The following is a 20,340-nucleotide window of genomic DNA, read 5'->3' as shown; positions in this document are numbered from 1 at the left end:
TCTAGCTGAACCCAAATAATACAGACATATAAACTTCCCAACGCCGTCAAATATCTTCGCGCGTTTTCCTGAGAATGATCTGTTATTACCGACGACTTCTGCCAGATGTGACAAAGTCACACGCCGTTCTGCATTTATAGAGGAAATGTGAAAAGCGTTTTGAATCATGTACTAACAGACAGTTTTTGAGACGACCAGTATTTCACATAAAATCCGACCACTTCTCTTTTATTTAGAATTAATATTTGGCAACCCTGGCTATCGAATATTCCATTTGAGAATGCAAATGATAACAATAAGACAGTCGGGCGTCTGAAACATAATGAAAATAATACAAATAAAACTAAACAGAACTGAACCGAACAGAACAGAAAAAAGTGATCAATTAAATAAGTAAAGCGGAATAAACTGCTATGCGGCGCGATAACTACACACATATACAGCCATGTGTGTATTGGGGTGGAATGAAATGCAATTAAAGAAATTCTTTAAGAATTTTTATGAAAGAATTTTTGAAACGCCTGGATTAAAAATTAAAATGTTCAAAAATGTGACTATGATAGAATTATCAATGTAGCGTATTTTTCATAATTATATCCTTGACAATATTCCATTGTCAAAATAAATAAATCCCTAGTATGTTCCCAAATCAGAGATGGGAACCTAATTTGTATGCATTTACATTTTCCGGGGTAATTTCCAGAAAATACAGGGCTGGATATTCTCATTTGAATATAAGCTACCTTGAAATAATTGTATCACGAATGTAAGCAAATGCAAAAAGTCTTTATCCACAATAATTAAACTGTGGGGGAGGGGTTGAATGGGTTCAAAAATCCTATTAATCGTATGAATCCTTTAAGGGGACACTTAAGTCAAAAATTTTGGTAATACAATTTTCTAAGCAAAAGTCACAAACTTATCAGCTTTCACTGTTTATTCTGTCTAATTTAAAAAAAATCCACTATTCCGTTATATTGCCGAACGTAAGTACCGAATTCGGAACTAGAACCTATTGTACCCAAAATTCCAATAAAATCAAAATAGTTTCTACTGAATACGAATTCATTCTGTGGATTTCATTTCGATGAGTTCCAATTCCAATCTAATTTATCCCATGGTAGGTGGTGTTGGCGCGCACACACACACACACTCGCACACTAATTCATTCATATTTAGAAATTGCGTTTTCCTCTGTCTCCCCTCAACTGCTGTTCGATGGTGGTGGTCAGACACTTAGGGAAATCCATTAAAAAGCACCACAAAGTGTTTTATGTGATATTGGCGTATTCGAATCAATCCCATTCAGAAGCAATTTAGATAATATCGATTGTGGCCAGAATGGCGTTTGTTTGATGTTGAATTGCTTTAAATCTGATGGAAGACTGAGGGGGGTTGGATGAACTATTTATAGAACTAGCTCTCTATGGACAAATCATTCAATTCGTTTGTATTTTGCTGTTGCAGTGCATATTTATGATTTCTACATTACAAGGGATTGAACTAAGCTGCGATTGAAAAACCACCAAATCAGTTTTTTTCTTTTGAAAGGTTGTAGCAGGAAAATTAAAGAAATCCAAACAAAAGAATTTCTCAGAGGAAGAAGAATATTTTTTAAGATTTGCGAAAAATAGCCATTGATTGAGGTCAGTTATCACTATATCAGTAAAAAATAATTTAGAAAGAATCCGTCGGTATTGCCGGCATATGTATACCCTCAGCCTATATCCAATTTTAAATCCCCCCAAAAAAATTGGGACTACCCGGGGGAGATACCAGAAAGGAAAGACCGGCTAATTCCAAATTTAATAAATTTTGCAATTTTTAAAAAGTTTAAGACCTTGGGGAAATGTGTCATAGGGATGGGTCCACAAATCACATATTCACTTCAGATCACTGGTTGTGTGAAAGAGGGTAAATGACGTGTGTCATAAGTTGAAAAGGCTATAAATATGTTGATACATGTTAAAAATGTTGACCGTTTAGGGCGGAGGTAACAGAAGTAGTGATCCGTCATATCCCATGTTTCGACCAGATCTTATGTTGGCGAAAATATTGAGATGAGTCGAGTTTGAATAAATTTTTAATCAAAATTTGAACTCTAGTTGGGGGAGGTACCAGAAGGAGTGGACCGATACATCCCATCTTTACACCAAATCTTTCGTTAGTAGAAATATTGGTAGGTTAGAAATTTGAAGCGAATCTGAATCCGATGCTTATTTCGCGTTTATGAGCCTTTTGTTATTCTCAATTTTGGCCCGTTGTGGGGGAGGTACCAGGAGAAGTGGTCCGATCTCTACCATCTTTATAACAGATCTTGTGGTGATGGAAATATTGAAATGTATTAAGTCTGAATGAAATCGGATGCTAATTTCGCGTTTTATAAGCTTTATGGATATTCCAAATTTTGACCCTCTGTGGGTACCAGGAACAGTGGACCGATATATTCCATTTTCAAACCAGACCTTGCGCCAATAAAATTTTTGTGATGTGTGTAATTTGAAGACAATCGAAATCTTACATCACATTTTATACAGTTATTATTATTCAAAATTTTGACCCTTTGTGGGGAGGTACTTAAGTGGACCACACCTGACCTAGCATATGTAAATATTATGATTTGCAAAGTTGGAGCAAAATCGGATTATCCTTTCTCTTTCATGGCAATAAAACATTTGACCCTTTTTGAAAATTTAGACACATTCCCGAACTCAATCTATGTTAGATAATAATAATACGATGTACCATGTTAGAATCTAATCGGATACTCCCTTCGAGACAGATGGACGGACGGATATCGCTAGATCGACTCCAAATGTCCTGAAATGGAATTGGTTCAAAGAGACCTAGGGTCTAAAACCGTTATTTCGATGAGGCACGTTTAGGCCGTATCGAATGATGTATATGGCTAGAGAGGCCATATGGGTGAGGGTCCACTATCTAACGTTTTTATACCCTCCACCATATTCAGTATGGAGGATATATAAAGTCAGGCCAAGTTCGAAGATGGGCTTTATCTGTCCGCGATATCGTATATCTCCATAAAACAGTATCTCATTATATTCGATATTTTGATGGTTTTAGCTACATTTTTCAATAGAATTGTCTAAAAATTCATAGTGGAAGTCTATGTAGGTCCACAATATCGTATAGTCCACATACGACAATACACGCCGCCATTCGATATTTTGATTATTTTACCGACATTATTCACCGGAGTGGTTTAAATTTCGTATTTAGAATTCGTATTGGAAACTACAGTCTATGACAGAAAATTGTCTATGCAGGTCCAGGTCTTCGTATAGGCCCTATATATCAGTACCTCCCTATATTCGGTATTTTGATGATAATAGCTACATTATCCACCGGATTTTTTTTTTCAAGTTTCCTATTTGTATATTGTAATGGCTTATGACAAAAGTTGCCTATGCAGGTCCACTTCTTCGTATAGACCCCATTATAACGGCTATATTCGGTATTATTAAGATTTTAACGTATTTTATTGTTTGAAAATTTCCAAATGGTGGAGGGTATTAAGTTGTTTCAACTTAATTTATTATGTTTTATATTTTCACTGAACGAATATGGTAGTGAACATGTTTAAACTTTGCTGGAAAATATTGCGACGTAATATCTATATCAATTTTGCCGAAGAAAAAACAATAATATTTTTAAATTTGTTGATAAATATTTGTTGTTTTCTTTTTTTTAAGTTTAAGTCTGAAACTAATATGAAACTTAGTTTTAGGCAAACAGTGTCAAAAGAAGAAATATTCTACACAAAATTTCAATATAACTCTTAATATGAACTATATATGTAGGCATAATACTTTTTATGGAAATATCACAATGACTGCGATGGGAAAACTAGTAAAATTTAGCTTTGAAATCAAACAGACAAAAAATGCGATTTTTCATACACAATTTTCAAAAAAAAAAACCATTTTGGAGCGAGACCGGGCACCCCATGCCCACTGGCTACGTCAATGTTTAGATATATAAGACAAACTATACACCAATTCAGCTAAACGGCAATATAACAAGCACTATTTAGTTGGTGCCCTCCTTGGGTTGGAATGCAATTCGAGCTATTGTTACCCCCATACCATGACCCCATTCAGGGTGTTATCGTTTATTTATTTATTTATTTTTATTTTTTTTTTAATTATTTTGTGTACCTAATTCTATTGACCCTTATCACGTGTCAAGATACCACAAATTATCAATCAATTTAATTTTGAGACCCATTCGGTTTTTGATTTTTATTTTGCTTGAGTGTAAGGTGATACATCGCTGTTGTTGTGGACAATGCAACAAATGTTTCCATAGATTGACTTTATCGCCAGTACAAATGAAGCTTGTCAGAATAAAAACAAAAAAAAAAAGAAAAGAAAAACTAAAATAAAAAACTCAACAAATCAGAAATTTCGAAAGGGGAAGAAAACAAGAAAATAATTGTAATCTTTAAATTATCATCAATGCTGTACAGCAAAACAAAATTGAAAAAATTTAAAAAAGTAATTAGATTTGGAACTTTTATTTCAGTGTGCCGTACTAGATGTGCCACTATTAAATGGGGATATATTAAAGTTGTCATTGCGTTTGTAACAACATGAACTATTTTTAAAGAAAACATTTTAAAAAGTATCAGTCGGTTTTGCCGACAGATGTATAACCTCAGCCAATGCTCGATTATTTAAATATATTTTGACTTCTGTTACAACTATTCAAGTTGTTCAGAAGATTCCGAAGCAATGGTCCAATATTGTCCATTTCGTATCGGACCTAAATAAATATGATAAAAATATTGAGACGTTCAAGGCTTGGACTATACTTCCCATTCACTTTATAATAATAATTTTTAGAAAATGTGCGTGAGTTACCAGATATGGTCGACCGAAATATTCCATTTTCATACTTCATCCAATACAGATTAAAATATTGGAATGGGCAAAATTACAAGAAAATCGAATATCTATATCTAATTTTATGCGAAATTATAGATTCAATAATCATCTCAGATTTCTGGTTAAGAGAAATATTCAGATATAGCTAGTTGTAAAGAATCACCGACTTGCTTTGCATATAATATTGAAAGTCTTGACCCTTTGTGGGTGAGGTACCAGAAGGGTTGGCAGGTATATATCATCTTTACAACAGATCTTGCGTAAGCAAAAATATTTGAATGAATGAAATTTGAATAGATTTGATTATTTTGGATTTAATAATCGTTTTGGTTATTCAAAGTATTGACCCTTTGTGGGGGAGGTACCAGAAGAAATGGTCCGATCTCTATCACCGTTATGACAAATCTTGTGTTGAGGGAAATATTGAGATGTACTATGTCTGAATGAAATAGGATATTAATTTCGCGTTCTATGAGCTTCATGGATACTCAAAATTTTGGCCCTCTGAGGGGGAAGTATCAGAAAAAGTCGACCAATATATCGCATTTTTACACCAAACCTTGGGTTAATAAAAATAGTGGTATGTGTGCAACTTGAAGAGAACCGGATGATTATTTTGGTTTTTATGATCGCTTTGGTTTTTCAAAATAATGACCCTTTGCGGAGGAAGTACCAGAAGAAATGTTTCATGAGCTTCATGAATATTTGAAATTTTGACTCATTGTAGGGTAGGTACCAGAAGGAGTGGATCGATACATCCCAATTTCATACCAGAGATTAGGTTAATAAAAATTTTATGATCCGTGTAATTTGAAGAGAACCGCATGCTTACTTCGTATTTTATAATCGTTTTGGTTATTCAAAACTTCGACCCTTTGTGGGGGAGGTACCAGAAAGAATGGTCAGATCTCTACCATCTTTATAATAGATCGTGTGTAGATGGAAATATTTAGGTGTACCAAGTCTGAATGTAATCGGATGTTAATTTCGCGTTTTATCACCTTCATGGATATTCAAAATTTTGACCCTTTGTGGGGAAGGTACCAAAGGGAGTGGACCGATATATTCCATCTTCACACCAGACCTTGGGTTAATAAAAATATTTTGATGTATGTAATTTGAAGTCAATTGAACTCTTACATCACATTTTATAAAATTTATAAATATTCAAAATGTTGACACTTTGTGGGTGGAGTAGACCGATATTGTCCCTTTTCGCACCTGACCTAGCACTGATGCAAATATTAGGATTTGCAAAGTTGGAGCAAAATCGAAGCATCCTTTCGCTTTCTGTGCAGATTTATATATGAAAATTTTAATATTTTGTGGGGGGTACTAGAAAGTGTGGACTAATATTGCCCATCTCCGAACTCTATCTAAGTTTGATAATAATATTACGATGTACCAAGTTTGGATCAAATCGGATACTCCCTTGGAGAGATAATCGTGCGCACTAGCCAGCCAGCCGGACAGACGGGCGGACGGACATCGCTAGATCGACTGCAAATTTCACGAAACGGATTTGGTCCAAAGAGACCTAGAGTCTAAAATCGTTATTTCGATGAGGCTCGTTTGGGCCGTATCAAATGATATATATCCTCTCTGGCCATATGGCTGTATGTATATCTCAACCCCATCGTTTTAAGACGTTGCAGGTTTTACATTTCTTGAATTCAAAACATTTTTGTGAGATTTAATAAATTTTTCAAAATTCGTAGGGTGTATAAGGTTTACCCTCACCGTTATATGTCGTAAATTTATTCTTTTCCCATACATTGTTGTAAAGAAACCCCCGCTCCATACAAACATATCAATTTCATGCAGCAGCAACAACAACATTAATAAACAATGTTTACAATTAATTAAAAATTATTGTATTTTATTTTTACAAAACAACTGATCGGTAGTTGGCTGGCTGATGTTTGGTCTCCGAACAGAATGTGTCTTTTGTTTTATCGTTGTTACGTTGTTGCAACGACTGAAAAGCTTCTGACGCATTCCCTGCAGTTGCCACTGTTTCGTGGCATTATTATTTTTATTTAAACAATTATAAAAGAAATTAAGAAAAAAAAAAAAAAAAAACAAAGATAATAAATGTCACATTAATATTAACAAAATAACCCAAAAAGCCGCATTTAATTGTTTTGACAATTGGCTGTTGGCCAATAAAATTGCATTGTCCACCTCAGCAACCGGTCTGTTTTTTGTTTTATTAAAAGAAGGTATTCTTTTATTGGAATCGTTTTGTACAGAGTTCAAAATAGTAAAAGTGGATGTTCAGAAAAAATGTATCCAAGTTGCTCGAAATGCTAGAAACCGGACAATACAAGGAAAATGGTGATAAATGGTTTTGTTCAAATTTTCGCATAAAAGATACGATGTATTAATAGGGGCTTACACTAATCTTATACAATATGGGGATTTCGAAAGGAATGATTTATGTAAATTTGTATAAATTGCAGATAAAACTGCGTACTCGCCACTACAACCCTTTAACCAGAAATCATGACGCTCGACATCACTGCATTCAAAGAAAACGACTTTCCAATCAAATCCGGTCCTCACGTTCAGATTTTCAAGACCCTTCGAAAACTATTTATATCAACATACATTGATTCTTACTAAGTTACATTACTTTTTTAGCCCTTATTTCACTATTTTACAATTTTAAAATAAAAACTATTTCCCTAATAAATGGGTTGTTCCCATTAGTGTTTTTGGTCGAGTTAACACATTAATTTATTTAAGGTTCTTGTGTCGGAATTAACGATTCCAATTTAAGAGCACTGTTACTCAGAATCTATGAGACAATATCACACATTCTTCAAAAGCTACTGTTATACAGGTATTATACTCTACCTACAGAATACATTTTGAGTACTTAATAAATACAGAAAATCGGGAAGTGTGTAATTTCCGACCTCTACATATAATAATGTAGACTCTATCTTGATTTCATCGGAAATATAGGCATAAGTCGATTTTTATATGATCAAGAGTATACATATACAGGGTCATTTCTAAGCCGCACGTCCGACAGCTGTTAAAATTATTTCAGTGACAGCTCATTATATTGTTGACAAGCGCACTAAAGCATTTTGGTGAGAATTTTCGAGAAAAAAGTTATTCGTAATGGAATTCAAGCGTGATAGTGTGATTTCTTTATATTTGTCACGGAAGTGGACAGAAGAAAACAGCAACATCAGCAGAAATGGTTCAAAAAGTAAAGAAACGACTTTATCGAAACCCGCGTCGCAGTGGCCGAGAACTGGCTCGTGAGCTGAACATATCGCAATATTCCATTCGGCAAATATTGAAAAATGAGCTTACCCCGAGCTCATTTTTCAATTCCATTGAAATTCCAAAAAGACCAAGAACTTACACCGCAACAGAAAGAAAATAGACTCAAAAGTACTAAAGAGTTGCTTCGCTTGGCCGAAAGTGGTGAGCTGCCGAATGTGGGTTTCTCAGATGAGATAACATTCGTTGTCCAGCAGTTTGTAAACAAACAAAATGATCGTGTTTACTTGCCAAAGAGGTCAGCTGCAAATGTGCACCATCGGTTGGCCACCAGAACTCAAGCGCCGCCCATGGTGATGGTGTGGGCCGCCATAACAGCCGATGATCGGTCTCCGCTCGTATTAATCGACCGTGGCATCAGAATAAATGCCGAATATTATCGCGAAAATATTCTGGAGGGTGTATTAATGCCTTGGGCACACAAACATTTTGGCCGCAGACCTTGGACATTCCAACAGAACTCAGCATCAATGGAATCAGCACGCGGGACCCAGGAATGGTTATAAAATGAGGTTCCTCGCTTCATTTCCAGCGCACAAGGACAACGGATACCAATCCGTTGGACTATTGTGTCTGGAGTATTTTGGAAAGCAAGGTTGGCATTAAAAAATACCAAAGTGTCGATCATCTCAAACAAGCGTTTCGCCGGGAATGGGCCAAAATACCTCAGAGCAACATTCGGACAGCGTGTGACGCTTTCATTGGCCGTTTGAAGGTCATAATTCGCAAAAGGTGACCAATTCGAATAAATCTAAAATTATTCTAAAATTTGATGCTATTTCCGACATTCAATGAAATAAAAAAAAAAATGTAAGAATTACGAGGTTTGACTTTGTTGCCGTTTTTTTATCTCACCCTGTATATTCATAATATAAAAATTCAAGTTAATGTCCGTCTGTCTATCCACCTGTCTGTCTTTATCTCCGTCTGTTGATATCACGATAGAGCCCACATTATTTGACGTAGAGCTTAAACATTTGGCAGAATAATTTGTATTGTGTCAGAGGTTGTTGGTATTGAAAATGAGATATATCGGTGTATTTTTTGGTACAGCCCCCATATAACGATACCTCCCGATATTCAGTATTTTGATGATTTCTACATTTCCCGTGAATTTGTATGTATGGGTCCACGTTTTTGTAGAGCCCCCGTATAACGGTATCCCGCATTATTCGGTAGTTTGATGATTTCTGCCACATTATTTTCACGGATTTGTCTAAAAATTATTGGTCATAATGGGCACTAGCTTCGGTGGCAGAAAATTGAATATTTACTTCCACGTTTTCCTATATAGCACATATAACGATACCCTCAGATACTCGATATTTTGATAATCCTAGTCACATTTACCTACGAAATTGTTTAAAATTTGGTAGATGACAATCCTTGAATTATAAAATTGTCTATGGAGGTTCCCATTTTGGTATGGCCCCCATACAAAGGCTTCACCCACTTTAAGGTTTTTTTTTTTTTGAAATGTTTAATAGCACTATACATACGGTCTGATTGGTATTTGTAGTTTAAAGTGGAACACTTTTGAATTCAGATACTTTTGCATAAAAATGTTTTCTTTGCCCAAAGGAGGGTAGGGGAGGTTATTAAAAGTTTGGTCCGGCCGAACTTAATGTTTTTATAACCTCCAACATAGTATGGGAGGATATTAAGTGTGTCATTCCGTTTGAAATATACATTAGACTCCACAAAGTATATATATTCTTGATCGACATAAAATTGATGTCCCTCCGTCTAACCGCCTGTTGCTTGCTTCCGAACGAAATGAAGTGCGTTGAAAAAAAATTATTGAAATATGTATTATGTCTGCAGGACTTTTGGTATTGAAAATGGGTCATGTAGGTCCACATTTTGGTATAGCCCTCATATAATGGTATCTCCCTTTTTTCGGTATTTTGGTGATTTAAGCGACATTATTCATCGGAAATGTTTCAAATTTTGTATTTGAAGTTCGTAATTGATACTACAGCCTATGACAGAAAATTTTCAGTGCAGGTCCACGTCTTCGTATAGCCCCCATATAACGGTATCTCCTGATATTCGGTACTTTGATGACTATAGCAACATTATACAACGGAATTGTTTCAAATTTTGTTTTTGAAGTTCGTAATGGATACTACAGCCTAGGACAGAAAATTGTCTGTTCAGATCGGCCCAGTTTTTTTACTTGTTTTTACTGAGTTAGTATCCACAATTTTTAATTTGCAAAAAATCACTTTTCCCTTCTAATTCATTATACATAGCATCCCACCGTCAACATTTTTCGAGTGTAAGCGCATCAAAGTAGTACACACACACGTTTAACGAACAGTGGGTAATCCAACAACAGCAAAAAAACGAGGGAATTATAATAATAGTTTTAATTGCACATTATAATTTGTTGATCGTCGAGGAAATACATAATCAACACAGAAATTAATTCTTTTGTGTTGTAAATTTTAATTCAAAACCAACACAAAGGCAATTTGGCAATTACCCTCTCTCTCACAATGGATGGATGGGTTTTCCTTTTTGTTAAATTTTCCGCAAAATAATAATTTTAGTTTATAATTTCGTCATTTTATAACTAACGTCACAGGCAGCTTTGGGTGGCATAGAAAATTACCTTGGGGTATGCAACGGAGGATGAAGGAAAACCTTAGCAAATTTGAAACATTTTCATGAAAAACTATTTATTTAATTCCACACACTTTTTCAATAAATTTGATTTTTTTCCTCAATTTTTTATTTCGACACACTTTTCTAAAAAATTTGGGTTTTCCAATTTTATTTTAGCACAATTTCAAAATTTATTTTGAATTTATATTTTTGTTTACTTTATTTTAGAAAATATTTATCACATTTTTTTTTTCAAACAAAAATCGGAAGTGATTTTCTTTTTTCTTTCACAGAAGCAAACAACGACCACAGCTGCTTTTTTGCTCTTCTCTTTATTTCGACTAAATTTTTTATGTTTTGTTATTTAATTATTTTTCTTTGTTGTAGTTGTAGTAGAGGTATTTCAATTTGTTTATAACAAAACTTGGATCTTCTTCACCTGCGACGTATCTATTGCCGCCGCATAGCAAACAATCTGGCAAACGCGTGTTTTCTTTACCGTCTATCGACAAGCGGACCGACCGATCGACCGACCAAGCAACCGAAAACGAACGCAGCCAGCGCGTGTAGAACGTGTTTGTTGCTTCAAATTTCGTTGTTTTATTTTCTTTGCTCTTCGACTTGTATCTGATGGATGCGAATGAATGGTAGCTGTTTTCTTTTTCGAATCTATGTTTATGCCGCTCACTTCAAGTTGTTGTTGTCGTTGTTGCTGCCGTTTCTTTCGCGTCGCCGTGAGAAATATAGCCCAAACAAAACTACAACTTTACAACTCAAACGCATTCAGCAAACTAACAACACAAACAATTGAAATAAAAGCTAACCCTCAATAAATAACGTCAGGCAAATTTTGCTTTTGATACCTTGCCCAAACGGAACGGAACAAAGACGGCGACGAACACCACGCCGCTTGCCAAGTATCTCGCCGAGATAATGAACACGCTAGAAGCCCCATTGTCTGCTTGGTTAACATTGTTGTTGTTATTATTATTATTTTTCTCTCTCGGAAATGCCATGTGGAACGCTTTTTATGCTTTGGTTTCCGAATCGGAGAAAGAAACTTTGAATGAAGCTAAAACACCCCTTTTTATTCGGTACTCTCATATATTCTCTCTTGCTCTTTTCATTGCACAGTGCTTAGCAGAGGGTTTTAATAAAACGAGTATAAACAGCCTTGGGTGCAGGTGCACCGAACCCTTACAAGCTTTATTACTACAAAAAATTCCTAAATAAAATTAAAAATTTCAAATTATATTGGGGTTATGTATCGGAAACAATCCAGCTAAAATTTCCATTACCAAGTAACGGGATTCCTAACAAATTTTTGGCTTTCGTAATTACTTACAATTGGACCAAGTAATAAGCCACTAAAAGCTGGAAAATAAGTAGAACAGAACATATGTTATATTTTTTGAATTATTAGCTAATTTAACAACAATCCGCTTTATTATTTTGTCCGCTGCGGGAAGTGAACTAGCATTCTGTTATGCGGTTCCGAACATTAAGGGTTGTCTCAAATCATCAAATCAATTGCTCATAATCTGTGCCGACGTAACGAATAACTTGGCAATGACATAAGTAAGTTATGCTTACTAAACGTTTTGAGGATTAACCCATTATTCTCCGCCTACTGTTGATGGAGAAATTAGGTTTTGCTGGGTTCAATCAATTATTACAGAAATATACCCTGCAAAATATGGGTAAAATTGGCAAATAGACTACAGTAGAGTTAGATATTTAAAAGGCTTTTGTCCAACTAAAACGTAGGATTCATATGAACCGAATAACCCAGTGAAAGGTAATGAAAACCAACTAACTTCTACATTACCAATAGTTGAAAATAATTGGTTATTGCATAAAAAATACGCAGCGTAAAAAAAACTTTCTTTCCTCATTTCATAATAATAAGTAAGATCGACGGTCGTTCAAATTCAAAAACGAAGATTGTGTGTTCGAAACTCGACGTCGACAAACAAAGATAATAATAATAATACTGTGAACGTAGACCTGAATCGATTGGAAGGGTATATCCACCATACTATGGAGGGTATATTAACTTTGTCATTCAGTTTGTAACTCCTCGAAATACTCATGTCAGACCCAACAAAGTAAATATATTATTGATCAGCTTAAAATTCTAAGTCGATTTAGCGATGTCCGTCTGTATGTCTGTCGGTTATAATCACGCTATCTTTCGAACGAATTGAGATAGAAGGCTAAAATTTTGAACACATTTTTTTTCCAGTAGGTTCGTAAATGGGCCATGTAGGTTGACGTTTTCATGTAGCCCCCATATAATGGTACTTCCCGATATTCGGTATTTTGATGATTTTAGCGACATTAATCACCGAAATTGTTTCAAATTTGGTATTTGAAGTTCGCAATAGCCTGTGACAGAAAATTGTCAGTGCAGGTCCAGGTCTTCATATAGCCCCCATATAACGGTACCTCCCAATATTCGGTATTTTGATGATTTTAGCGTCATTCACCGGAATTGTTTCAAATTTGGTATCTGAAGTTCGAAATAGATAGTACAGCCTAAGACAGAAAATTGTCTGTGCTGGCCCACGTCTTTGTATAGCCCCCATGTAACGGTACCTCCCAATATTCGGTATTTTGATGATTTTAGCGTCATTATTCACCGGAACTGTTTCAAATTACGTATTTAGAGTTCGTAATGGGAACTACAGTATGTGACAGAAAATTTCCTATGCAGGTCCAGGTCTACGTATAGGCCCCATATATCAGTACCTCCCAATATTCGGCATTTTGACGATTTTAGGTACAATACCCACCTAAATTTTGTCAGTTTTATGGTGCTAGTGAAATGGAATATGTTTTTGTCGTTATATGTTGTTTGTCATAAGTAACAGCTTTCTATGATGGATGGTAAGGTATGTAATGCCTTGACTCAGACGTCATCCGTTAAATGCTATATATTTAATTCAAGCCCAAAAGAAATGAATAATATTGAAGCCTGTTTACAAAGAGAGGTTCAAACAGATATTTATGAATTTGGATTATCGCCTCTGCATGCATATACTCGTTTTTTTTTTTGAGTACTTTCTTCATTACAAATGGCAAATTAGATCAAACTTAGAAGGAAAAAAATCCAATTGAAATTTCGAGAAGAAATGGGCTTAATTGTATATAACCCAAAAGTAGAAGGCAGTGGATCTTCAAATAACGGGAATACAAAATGTGAGCTTATCTGCGGTGATAACAGGTGTTCCATATTGTTACAAGCAATATAAATGTCGAAAAATTAAAGGCCTTTGCTCTGGAAACTGCTAAAGAGTTAACAAAAAGTACTATCTTCCACCCACAGTATATACAATTTTAATAATAATAAAAATTCTCGTATTTCAACAAATACATATCTTATTAAGCGTCCTCTTCTGAGCTCTAACCCTTTTATAACGGGACAGCGAACGTTAACAGACAATAAAAAACCTATACTATTCAAACCTGTACTTGATTTACTTGAATAACACTGAAATTTATGAATATCGATTAATAACTTTGATTTAATCTTATATTGAACTGTTATTTTATTTTGTTTACAAAAAATGTGAAAATAATAAAATGTGGAATTAATTTTCATTAAAAATACTTCATTTTTGGAGGTACCCTTACAGGGGAACTGAAGGCGGGCAGTTCCAAATAAGATTATTCTTTAACTCTTTAGAACGTAAAATGTGAAATAACAGAAAAATCTGGTGTGGAAATGTGACAAGAATTGGTCAAGTAACTCTTATTCGGGAGGTACGTTGTAAGGGGACCATGCCAAAATATGCAACGATCATATCTATTTTGTCACATTTTTTATTTTGATCCCATCAAGGTACCATAACCAAAGATTCATATTGATATCTGCACTGAAAGTATTTTTGACCGCTGTTCCCATACAACCTCGGCCACTGTGTACTGTACACACATATATATTCACATGTATAGGTATTTGTTTTGATTCTGGTCTCTCATTCAAAAACAAATCAATTTTTTATGCATGTCACGACTACATTAACCATAAGCAACAACACACCGCGTGTGAAGACCTCTTTGTTGTTGTGGTTCGTAATTCTATCTGAATGAACGACTGAATGGCAAGAACATAAAGCTTTTTTTTGTTTTCATTCAACATAAACACACAAACGCAATGCTTTCCTCTCACAAAGAAAACCCGTTTGTTGGCAACAATTGAATGGCTGAATTAACATTAACAGTTGCTGAAGAGAGAGAGAGAGAGGGAGAAGGTGAGAAAACAACAGTCGAATCGTTGTGATAAATACAGTATTGCCAACAGCAAGTTAGTTGTTGTAAGTTGTTTGACAGTTACAAAACGAATAATTCAAACTTTATTTTGAATTAACTGATATATTTTGATTCTCTTACCATACCGTAAATATTGCATGTTATTATAAAGTGTTATTGAGGCACTTACCTAAAAAGAGAAGAGAAAATTAAAATGGTTAAATATCACGTGTTTACATGTGTTACTAGTTTTCTATATGAAGTATAGAATTTACTTTAAATGATACAATTTAATTGAAATATGAAAAAAAAATCTACAAGTTTTTTTTGACAAAGGAAAAGTGCACATACATTGAAAAGAGCATAAATACATTGAAAAGAGGATAAAATAATTTAAAAAAGTATGATTAAACAATTGGACCAAAAACATAATAAAATACAAAAAGTGGTACAAATGGTACCACAAGTGTCCGTCATTATTAGTTTTCGACAAAACAATTAGAGCAATACAAATATCTTAGAAATCTTAACACTTTTGCCTGTTAATTTCGCGCCAAGTGTATATTTTCCCGTACTGCACACAATTCAGAGCTCCAACTCTTATCTACCACTCAATATAAACTTTTGGGCTCCTGGAAATTTGTCAAATTTTGTGTTTTGAACAAGACGGTTCCACATGCCACACAGTTCGCGTAACAATGGACTTATTGAGAGGCGAGATCGGTGAACATTGTATTTCAAGTTAGGGACCAGTCATTTGATTTTTTTTCTTTCTTTCCTATAGCTCTTAAAAATCGCCTTTTAGAAGGGTTCAAAAAGTACGAAATGGTATTGAGAGAATTATTAGATCTATGAACTTTAGAGTGGTGTAATCTTGTCCGGAAAAAATGCAGATGCATAGAAATACAGCAACGGTTTGTCAGTAACTAAAAGAGTGCTAGGCAAGACTAGAATCTGCTGGACTTTGAACTAATTTTGCTCCCACTTAAAAATTGGAAAATTGAATTTCTGCTCTCAGGAGCGCTCCCGCTCAAATTCGAGTGAGTTTCACTCTTTGGACAAATTCGAGCGAGTTTTTCGGAGGTCTGCCTAGAATTCCTAAATTCTTGTTGGCGTTCAGTCTTGGTGAGCTGGATTGAGATAGAACCGAGTCTTTTTTGGAAATCAGTGCAAGCAATTTAAATCGATGTTGGGGATATATTCCATTTTCACTACCAAATATCCTCGAAAATCTAGGCGTTTCATGCGAGCTACAAACCCTTTACTCCTTAGGAAAACACCTCTAGCTTCCTCGAAGTATACTTAGACCTCGGAAGAAAGATGTTTGAAGGCAATAGCTAGAGCTGTGACATTTTTCCTCGAAACATACTTAGACCTCAGAAGAAAGATGTTTGAAGGCAATAACTAGTGCTGTGATATTTGTGTAATGCTCTTTCTGACGCGGGTGAGGTTAGGTGGGATTTTTGGAAAATAATGTACGAATTTCCAAAAATCCCAACTATCGGCACGAAAAAGTACAAATAAGGTCAAATTTATATTCATAGCCAAGCCCAGGAATTTTGGACTGGAAGAATGACATAGATATGAATTTATTTTATTCGGTTATCTTTTCTCTCATTTTTATTCGATTTAAGAAAATTGAGTATTATTTTGCCCAAATCCAATATCCATTTATTTATAAAAATTCAACATTTAAAAATTTATGTAAATTGAAAATCAAAATGTGTTTTGTTCGTATCTAAATGTTGACTAGTTTTTTTGAAATATCAATTTAATTAATACCCTGCCACAGAGACACTTTTAAAGTTGATCTTTTCAACGATAAAACAGTAACACAGTAACACCACACAAACTGCCACGGCTATAAAGTTGCATTCAACGGCTTTAATTGGTGTGCCGGAGATCAGCATAAAAGCTCCCCACAATCTAAATGAAGATAAATGCAACAACATCGGTGGCAGCAGTGCCGGCTCATGGTGGCAGCCGAAGCTAAGTGAATTGGAGACTTATAGACGGACAAAGTGGGTACAGATCAGATAGACATTTTTTTGTTGTAAATGGATGAATGGAATGGTCAATTTGATGGTTTGACACAAGTCGTATTTGTTGCACAGCTCATTTGGTGGAAGTTGAAGGAGGTTAGTGTTGTAATTAATATGAATAAAATTCATTCATAAACTCCAATAATGTCCAGTTTACAATCCCTCATTCTCTGGTGGAGGGCTTTCTTTAAAATGTGCCAGCCATGGGATGCTGCTGAAGATTGAATTAAATAAAATGACCTTTAAGGTCAATGAGATATGATCTTTAAAACTAAACGTAAATAAATTCTTAAGATGAATATTTTTAATTGGCTAGTGGTGGGTAAGCTTTTGTGGTCAACATTTTTGATTTTTTTTAAAGGTTTAGGTTTAATGGTAAAATAAATTAAAAAAAATTTATGTGAATGTTCATCCTTGTCTGAATAGAAGAACAAATAAAATTGGAGACCACCGCGTTTTGTTAAGTTATTTTTATACCCTCCACCATTCTATAGAGGGTATATATATTAACTTTGTCATTCCGTTTGTAACTCCTCGAAATATCCATAATATACCCTACAAAGTATATATATCCTGGATAAAATTCTAAGACGATCTAGCGATGTCCGCTTGTCTGTCTGTCTGTCCTTCATGATTACAACGCTATCTTTCGAACTAATTGAGATAGAAGGCTAAAATTTTGCATACATGCATAGCTTACCAGTAGGCAAGTTAAGTTCCTAAATGGGCGTGTCAGTCCAAATTTTCCTATAGCCTCTATATAACGGTACCTCCCGATATTCGGTGTTTTCATGATTTTAGCGACGTTATTTACCGGAATTATTTAAAATTTCGTATTTTAATTTCGTAATGGGTACTACAGCCTATGACAACAAATTTTATATGCTGGTTCACGTACAACGGTCCCTTCCGATAGTCGGTATTTGGTCGATTTCAGCAACATTATTCACCAGAATAACAAATTTCGTATTTGGCAGCGGGCACTACCGCTATACCTATTAGAAAAACCAAAAATAATGCGCCCACAGAAAAATCGAAATATTTAATATGATTTGTTAAGAAATTGGGACCAAAATCAAAATATCGAAAATCAATGCGGGGGCTATACCTAAAAGTGTATCTACATTGAATATTTTTAGAGGTGTCCAGAATATTAAATTAAGCCTGATTTGGTTGGAAAATTTAACAGCAACAGAATATGAAAAATCAGGAACTAGCGCAACATTAGGACTATACCTAAAAGTGCTGAATCGACACAAAATTATATGATGATCATGAATATATATTTTATGGTGTCTTCGACAAAAAAATGAAAAATTTGAGGTCTTCTCCTCTAGACTATTGAAGACAGAACTAAAATTCTCCGGAGATAGAACCCGTAGGCAGAAGCCTTCCTGGGGCATCCTCCAGACAGAAGTCCTTTCAACTTCTATAGACAGAAGTCCTTACTAAGGTTTTTCCTAGACAGAAGCCCATTCTAAGGCCTGTTGTAGGCAGAAGCCTTTTCGTGGGACTTCTGTTGACAGAAGCTCTTTCAAAGGTTTTCTGTAGACAAAAGTCATGTATAAGGCCTTCTATTGAATGTTGTTTTCCGTTCACATACCCTCTGTTGACAAGAACCTTTATAAGGACCTTCTGTTCACTGAACCCCTTTTAAAGACGTTCTGCTGACAGAAGTCCTTTAAAAGCCCAGAAGCCATTGTTATGCCTTTTCTAGGGTCTTTTGTAGTCTGAAGCCCTTTCACACATAGGCGGCATCTATTTCAGAACAAACCAGTAAAGAAAGTCTAAAAGTCGGGCGGGGGCTATACCTAAAAGTGTATCTACATTGAATATTTTTAGAGGTGTCCAGAATATTAAATTAAGCCTGATTTGGTTGGAAAATTTAACAGCAACAGAATATGAAAAATCAGGAACTAGCGCAACATTAGGACTATACCTAAAAGTGCTGAATCGACACAAAATTATATGATGATCATGAATATATATTTTATGGTGTCTTCGACAAAAAAATGAAAAATTTGAGGTCTTCTCCTCTAGACTATTGAAGACAGAACTAAAATTCTCCGGAGATAGAACCCGTAGGCAGAAGCCTTCCTGGGGCATCATCCAGACAGAAGTCCTTTCAACTTCTATAGACAGAAGTCCTTACTAAGGTTTTTCCTAGACAGAAGCCCATTCTAAGGCCTGTTGTAGGCAGAAGCCTTTTCGTGGGACTTCTGTTGACAGAAGCTCTTTCAAAGGTTTTCTGTAGACAAAAGTCATGTATAAGGCCTTCTATTGAATGTTGTTTTCCGTTCACATACCCTCTGTTGACAAGAACCTTTATAAGGACCTTCTGTTCACTGAACCCCTTTTAAAGACGTTCTGCTGACAGAAGTCCTTTAAAAGCCCAGAAGCCATTGTTATGCCTTTTCTAGGGTCTTTTGTAGTCTGAAGCCCTTTCACACATAGGCGGCATCTATTTCAGAACAAACCAGTAAAGAAAGTCTAAAAGTCGGGCGGGGGCTATACCTAAAAGTGTATCTACATTGAATATTTTTAGAGGTGTCCAGAATATTAAATTAAGCCTGATTTGGTTGGAAAATTTAACAGCAACAGAATATGAAAAATCAGGAACTAGCGCAACATTAGGACTATACCTAAAAGTGCTGAATCGACACAAAATTATATGATGATCATGAATATATATTTTATGGTGTCTTCGACAAAAAAATGAAAAATTTGAGGTCTTCTCCTCTAGACTATTGAAGACAGAACTAAAATTCTCCGGAGATAGAACCCGTAGGCAGAAGCCTTCCTGGGGCATCATCCAGACAGAAGTCCTTTCAACTTCTATAGACAGAAGTCCTTACTAAGGTTTTTCCTAGACAGAAGCCCATTCTAAGGCCTGTTGTAGGCAGAAGCCTTTTCGTTGGACTTCTGTTGACAGAAGCTCTTTCAAAGGTTTTCTGTAGACAAAAGTCATGTATAAGGCCTTCTATTGAATGTTGTTTTCCGTTCACATACCCTCTGTTGACAAGAACCTTTATAAGGACCTTCTGTTCACTGAACCCCTTTTAAAGACGTTCTGCTGACAGAAGTCCTTTAAAAGCCCAGAAGCCATTGTTATGCCTTTTCTAGGGTCTTTTGTAGTCTGAAGCCCTTTCACACATAGGCGGCATCTATTTCAGAACAAACCAGTAAAGAAAGTCTAAAAGTCGGGCGGGGCCGACTTTATGATACCC

The 20,340-nt window shown here is 35.3% G+C and overlaps 1 protein-coding gene across 6 annotated transcripts in view; it reads right to left on the bottom strand.

The window, feature by feature from the left end:
- The window catches only part of LOC101888424 (NAD(+) hydrolase sarm1), a 177,478-nt gene that overhangs the window by 90,909 nt on the left and 66,229 nt on the right, over positions 1-20,340 (bottom strand). The window contains exon 1 of one of the 6 annotated variants that reach the window (XM_011293967.3): positions 10,825-10,921. The exons of the other annotated variants lie outside the window; for them this stretch is intronic. The gene's annotated coding sequence lies outside the window, so the exon portion shown is untranslated. Of the gene's footprint in view, positions 1-10,824; positions 10,922-20,340 lie in introns of those variants that run through there. 6 annotated transcript variants of the gene reach the window in all.

This window comes from Musca domestica, unplaced genomic scaffold (genome assembly GCF_030504385.1).
Source record: "Musca domestica strain aabys unplaced genomic scaffold, Musca_domestica.polishedcontigs.V.1.1 29, whole genome shotgun sequence".
In the NCBI taxonomy this organism is placed as follows: domain Eukaryota; kingdom Metazoa; phylum Arthropoda; class Insecta; order Diptera; family Muscidae; genus Musca; species Musca domestica.
The sequence above is the reverse complement of the archived record's forward strand: the minus strand, read 5'-3'. Positions and strand labels throughout refer to the sequence as shown.